Raw genomic sequence first — 7,474 nt, forward strand, 5'->3', positions numbered from 1 at the left:
AGCCAAAAATTTACAATTAAGGCCCAATTTTTGTAAGAATAACACTTTAATCTCCAATTTTGTTAAAAACTTGTTTTGATGACTACTTTGTGGTAAAAATAACATTTTAAACCCATTTTTGTCAAAAATATCATTTTTGGCTTGGTTTTTGTGAAAATACACATTTTTCTAGTTTTTGGCTTTTCCGATATAGTTTTTAGAAAATTTGTAGAAAATTCATCGTAAGTTGAAATTTGGATCCGTAAATTCTGGAAGTTTGGAAAACTTGTCTACTTTTTTCAAAATTGTTCTCAAAATTTTTAATGGCCTAAAACTAATGTGAAATTGCTCACCTTCACAGGTTGGTCCGAAAGTATTTCAAATTTGATAGGCAGTTTTGTAAAATTCACCAAAAATTGTAGTAAAATCATATGAAAACGTGAGAGTAGTCATTTTAAAGGTATAATTCTGAAGTTTATCTATGTAAAACAGTTTTGAAAAATACTTCCATTAAGAGGGTCAAAACAGTCCGAGATTGGACCAAAAATTTTCTGTCAAGGGTTGTTTTGTGAATTTAGTTTATAGATCTTTGAAACCAACACTATTTTTGCTATATCAAGTATACAAATCCCAGATATACAAGTTTAAATGTATTAGATGATATAAAACATACTCTTCTCATGTTTCATATGAATATGCTTGTGATACACTTTAAGTTTCTTAACATATTTTTAGATTAGTGAAGAAATCAACACAAAATCACCAAATGTTTCAAGAAAACACACATAATCATGCATAGATACATAGATCTACACATAAGACTTGTATTCTCCCCCCAAAAATAAGTAAAAACATAAAACAAGGGGCTATGAACTCACCTTGTTTGAAGATTTCAGATTTTGATGAAGAAATGAAGAGATTTTTGGTTCCTAGCAACACCTTGATGAGGATTTCGAGTTTAAGAAGTTTCTAAGAAGTATGAGCACCAAAAGCTTGTTTAGAAGGAGTAATATATCATGATAAAGGAGTTATATAACTTGGATAGGTAGAGACTTACCAAGAATGAGGATTTTTTGTGGTGGAAACCTTCTTGAAGATGCTCAAGATCTCGAAAATTAGGGAGGAAGGAAAGAGTGTTCTTGTGAATGTTTGAGAGAGATTTTTGCAATGGAGTGTGTGTGTGTGTGTCTATCTTCGTCCATAAGTAGAAGAAAGAGAGAGGATGAGTTGATTTGTGTCACACCCACGAACCAGACGGTGGAAACGTCCGGGGGCTTGCGCGTGACTTCATCTTGAAATATCATTACAGTGAATATAATTGAAACATAACATCATCATCATCACACATGTAATATTACAACATTCATTGTTTACATCGAGTATTGTATTTGAATATTACATGCCAAAATAGTAAGAGTATGATGAAACAAAATATCACACAATATCCATTAGTTTGTTTCGTTCATCCTGCTTCAACGGTATCCTGAGAATACAAGTTATTTTGAAAACGGTCAACATAAAAATGTTGGTGAGTTCATAAGCATGTTTGTGAAAATGATTTGGATAACTTTGAAAACCACCAGAAAATCCGATATTTTCTGAAAACTGTTTAGTGTGTTTGTGTTAGATCTTGTATTAATGCATGTATGCTATTGTTTATTTGACTAAAAAGGTAAAGAGAATGTAGAGAGAATGTAAGAGCATATAAAGAGAATGTTCCCAGACAACCCGACGTTGCCTAAAAAAAATGAAGATGTCTTCCGTAAACTTCATAACGTTAATTCCTCTAAGTGAGCCGTCATAACCATACTAAATAATGACAATTTCACCTATCTTGGCATCGTTGGACGCCGACGGAAAATAGAATAAGGTTTTCATCACCCTAGACTGAGTAAGTCTAACTGTAGCGAAGAGCTGAGGTGTGGGGTGTCAACCCCGTATAGATTTATACACAAATCCCCGTTCTCCCTCCAGGAGACTCTGGTTATAACTACAGGCTACGATCTTACACTCAATAGGTGCCAACCGATAAAAACTCGCAAGATCCTTAATCGAATTTACGCGAAGAAAAATATATAAACTCATTCTAGGACCAATGATCCATGTAAGTGAACCACTAAGGCGTCGCTAAACATGTAAATCATTTCAAGACCCAAATGGAATGAGATTATATAACATGGGCCCAAAATATATACGAAAGGAAAACTAAGGCCCATTTCACATATAAAGTATTTACAGGCCCAAATAGCACACAAATAGTATCGAAGGTCCGTCGCACATGTTAATGGGTCAATGAGGCCTAATAAACATATAAATAGTATACAGGACCTATCACACATAGAAATGGGTCACTAAGGCCCAATAACCTAGAAAATGATCAAATTAAATCAATTTGTTGGTTTATCATTGGTTTTAGTTCAAGTATTCACTAAAATAGCATAAAAAAAAGAACGCATATAAAACTCATTCCCAGGCCCAATAAACATGTAAGTGGACCACCAAGGCTCACTATACGTGTCTATTATTTCAAGGCACAAAAGGAATGTGAATATCATTTTTAACCCGTTTGTTATTGTTTTCTTTATTTTAGCTTGATTATTTACAAATTTGATATAAAAAGCCCTCCTTTTTGTAAAAATGACATTCTTGGCCCAATAAGCATAAAATTTACAATTAGGCCCAATTTTTGTAAGAATAACACTTTGATCTCCAATTTTGTTAAAAACTTGTCTTGATGACTACGTTGTGATAAAAATAACATTTTAAACCCATTTTTGTCAAAAATATCATTTCGGCTTAATTTTTGTGAAAATGCACATTTTCCTGGTTTTTGGCTTTTCCAACCTAGTTTTTAGAAAATTTGTAGAAAATTCATCGTAAGTCGAAATTTTGATCCGTAAATTCTGGAAGTTTGGAAATTTTGTCTACTTTGTTCAAAAATTTTCTCATAATTTTTGATGGCCTCAAACTAGTGTGAAATTACTCATATTCACAGGTTGGTCCGAAATTATTTCAAATATGATAGGCTGTTTTGTGAGTTTAGTTTATAGATCTTTGAACACAACACTTATTTTTGCTATATCAAGTATACAAATCCCAGATCTACATGTTTACATGTAATACTTGTGATAAACCATACTTTTCTCAAGATTCATATGAAGATCCTAGTGATAAACTTCAAGTTTCTTAACATATTTTTAGATTAGTGAAGAAATCAACACATAATCACCAAAGAATTCATGGAAAACACACATAGTCATGCATATACACATAGATCTACACAAAGCAACTTGTATTCTCCCCCAAAAATCATATAAAAACAGAAAACAAGGGGTATGAACTCACCTTTGCTTTGAGGTTTCGGTTTTGTAGAAGAGATGAAGAGGTTTTTGGTTCCTAGCAAGCTTTCTTGAGTAGATCTTGAACTTAGATGGTTCTAAGAACATGATCCACAAAAATATGGGTGTAAGAGGAGATTTTTGAAGAGATCAAGAAGATAAATCATAGATCTAAGTAAGAACTTAACCAAGTTGATGATCTTGGTGGGAAAACCTTCTTGAAATGCTTAAAATCTCGAAAAATTGGGAGGAAAGAAGAGTGGTTTTTCTTGAGAGTGTTTGAGAGGAATGATGAGAGAAAATGTTGGGTTTTAGATGAAATGTGAAGGTAGAAAGGCCATATGGCCGTGAGGTTGAAGAAGGTAGAGGAAGAAAGGATTTTATTGCCTAGATGCATGAACTTACCTTGTTGTATGGTGGTTATTGTGCATGGATGACCACCATGCAACATTGAGGTGGCAAAGTTAGGATAATTCATCTCTTTCCCTTTTTTTTGTTTTGTTTTTGGGCCGAATATGGGCTAGAGAGAAAGGTGGTGGATTAACTTGGCCCATTTCTAGCCTTGGTTCGAAATTATGAGGCCCATAAGAAATCTTTCGGCCCATTGGGCTCTTAGGGAGGCTCACGGCCCAAAATGGCAAAAGAAATTTGTTTAGGGTTCATTAGGGCTAATTAAATCCTTTATGGCCCATCATGGCCCAGAAAGTTATAGATTTATGAATTGGGTCCAATTAGAACTGATATGTGCATAATTAGTTAATTGTTTAACATATATTCTTAGTTATTTTTGGTTAATTATGAGAATAATATGGACAAAAGGTACTTAAAATGCTTTGAATTGTGTTTTCAGTCCAAAAGATATGCTTGGAGGCAAAAAAGGAGAAAAGGGAAAGAAAGTGAAGATTAAAGAGTGAAAGAAGGACCTACTCGGCGAGTAGATCGACCCTACTCGGTGAGTACACGACGATATGCCAGCAGATAAATACGACTGCTAATTTAAAGACGGATAAGTATGGACCTACTCGGCTAGTTGATTCTGCTACTCGCCGAGTACCCTCTGTTTTGGGATACCTTTAAAAGACGAATCCTTATCCCATGAGACGGAACCCCTGGCGATTTTTGAAGGATTAGCTGCAACTAAAAGGTTCAGAAGGCGCTAAGGAATCCTAAGCTTCAAGAGTTGGAAGAATTCAAGCAATTAGGTTAATTCTACCACTTAGACTTAGGAATTAAACATGTTTGCTTTCATAAACTTTGTTTTTGTGTTTGTTTCTACTGCAACTATGAGCTAAACTCGTTTTTGTTTCTGTTTGGGGAATACCAAAGAACTCCTATGGTTTAATTATTAATTCTTGTTTAATTGTCTATTGGTGATTTATTAAATTATGTTTGTTAAAGAACCTTATGTATTAATCACTACTATTTTCTGTTAATTGGAAGGCAATTAGGTTGCATGAACATCACTTAATTGTTAACCTCATATGTCTATGTGAATGCTAAAACGTATGCTTGGAAGTAATGAGTATGAAACTAAGATTAATAAGAAAATAGGAAGATTAATGTGTGAGCTTGTTTGAGAAACCATCAACAAGAGGTTAATTGAATTAATAACTTAATTGACCATTACAAATCTTATTTAATCCAAATAATTAATCTAGGGAATTAATTAGTTTAAACACTTGATCAACGCTTAAATTAGTTAATTGTCTAAGGGTTAGGAGTAATGAATATGAACCTAACTATTATCATTGGTAACCAATAGCAATTAATCCACCTTAACTTAAATAACCATAGGAGTGAATTGGTTGAACCTAAATAGAAACATCTTTATTAAATTTGGTAAATAGTTGTTGCTTTAGTTAATTAGTTAATTTAGTTTGTTTAAGTTTCTAGTCTTGCAAAACTAGAGAAAAACCCTATACTTTTATTATTTGTTTTAGTTAAAATTAGCTATTAGTTTAATTGCCCGTTCCCTGAGTTCGATACCTTACTTATCAATCTATACCACTTATAGACAGGTTCACTGCCTTTGTGTGCTCAAATTACTAATAAAAAGTAGGGATAAAACTAGTTGAATTTACACACATCAAGTTTTTGGCGCCGTTGCCGGGGAACGGTTCTAAATAATTAAGCTAATTCCTAATTTTTTCGATCCTTTGTGTGAGTTTACTTGCATAAAGTTCATTTATTGCAATTTAGTAACTAGTAATTAGGTTTTAGTATCTGTTTTAGTTAGGTTAAAAACTTAGATTTTTTTTTTGAAATATCACTGATACTCGCCGAGTGCACTCGCACCTACTCGGCGAGTAACAGTTTAGTTATAAATTTTTTTTATTTGTTTACAATCTTTTTGTTCTTTTTACGTTTTTATTTGATCAATTTCAGGACTTTCATGACCAGAGGAGCAAACACACCACTGGTACCCCCGTTTGAAGACCCCGAATCCGAATTGAAAAGAAACAAAGGGAAGGACGTGGAGAGTGCAAGCACACCAAAGAAATCACCATTGTCCAACTTGAAGAGTGTTTTTTGGAAAAAGAAGAGCAGCAAATCAGGAGCTTCAAGCGCTTCCTTGATAATTGAGGAGCCAATTCAAGAAGATACTAGATACGAAACCGAGGAAGAAGACGAGGCAACGTACGAACAAGAAACCGAATCGGAGGAAGAGTTAGCATTCACTATGGCTAACATTGATGAAATTCCCATGGGAGAATGGAAGAAGAGGATGCGCGACGACCATGGCCCGGGACTTGTGCAACCCGCAATTCCCGCAACTGCCACCTTTGAGCTAAAAGGTCATATCCTAACTTCACTCAAGGAAATACCTTTCTATGGGAAAGATCATGAAGATGCCTACAAGCATTTAGATGAAGTAAATGATGTTGCTGATTACTTCAACATTCCAAATGTAACCCGCGAAACTCAACTACTTCGGATGCTTCCGGTAACCTTCAAGGGTGCTGCTAAAGACTGGCTCAAATTACTTCCTCCCGGGTCAGTCACTACTTGGGCCAGAATGAAGGAAGAATTTATTGATCACTTTTGCCCACCATCCAAGATAGCCAAACTCAAGAAGGCCATTGCAAACTTTGAACAACAAGCTGGAGAGTCGTTATATGAAGCATGGGAGAGGTACAAAAGTCTGCTACGAAATTGCCCACACCATGATCTAAATAGCCAACAAGAAGTTTCCATCTTTTATGATGGAGTCAATGTCACGACCCGGCAGCTGCTAGACTCACAAGGCCCACTTACAAAGAAGCCACCCCCGGTGATCAAAGAATTAATTGAAGAATTCTCTAAACACTCTAGAGAATACCACAACCCTAGGAATGATGTCACGAGGGGAGCCGCATACGCTGCTACTGAAGATTTATCCATGGTCATGGCCATGTTAAAAACCATGGATAGGAGAATGGACAAAATGGATCAAACTATCCATGCCATACGGGTGGGTTGCGAAAATTGCAATGGACCTCACCTCACTAGAGATTGCGATTTGGATGAGAACGGCAACAAAAAGGCACAAGTATGCTATTCGAGCAGTGACCGGTATGATGAGGACTGGCGCAAAAAAAAGAAGGAGTGGCTGCCTTACGAAGAGTACAAGAAGGCCAAGGAGGAGAAGTACAGACAAAAAGGGAGAGGCTTTTACCAAAAGGAGGAGCCGGTGCAAGAGAAGAAGCCAAGCTTGGAAGAAATGCTAACTAAATTTGTGGCTGCTTCCGAGAAAAGACATAGTGATCACGATGCTACTTTCCAAGAAACAAGAACAATGCTCAGGAACCAGCAAGCATCCATCCACAACATAGAAACACAGCTTGGGCAACTTGCTCAACAACTAAACCAAAGGTCACCGGGTGAGCTTCCTAGCAAAACCGAGAACAACCCATGAGGCGCGCAAGTAAATATTGTTACCACAAGAAGTGGGAAGATTATTACTCCCCTGGCCCCCATTTGAACTGAAGCGAACAAGGACTCACTGAAGGAAGGAACGGATGTACAAGTCGAAAACCAACACTCACAATCTGAGAGCCTTACTCGCCGAGTAGGACCGATGGACTCGGCGAGTACATCTGCAAAAACAAAAGAACAACCACCCTTGAAACCATACCAGCCTCCAATGCCATACCCAGCCCGAGCTAAGAAGGAGAAGC

General features: G+C 36.1%; 1 non-coding gene across 1 annotated transcript; it reads right to left on the bottom strand.

Moving 5' to 3' along the window:
- Positions 1-6,381: 6,381 nt before the first annotated feature.
- On the bottom strand, positions 6,382-6,488 carry LOC145013463 (small nucleolar RNA R71). The gene has a single exon (XR_013665021.1). It is a non-coding gene; the product is annotated as a small nucleolar RNA R71 (small nucleolar RNA).
- Positions 6,489-7,474: the final 986 nt, after the last annotated feature.

This window comes from Lactuca saligna, chromosome 8 (genome assembly GCF_052625555.1).
Source record: "Lactuca saligna cultivar CGN05327 chromosome 8, ASM5262555v1, whole genome shotgun sequence".
Lineage (NCBI taxonomy): Eukaryota > Viridiplantae > Streptophyta > Magnoliopsida > Asterales > Asteraceae > Lactuca > Lactuca saligna.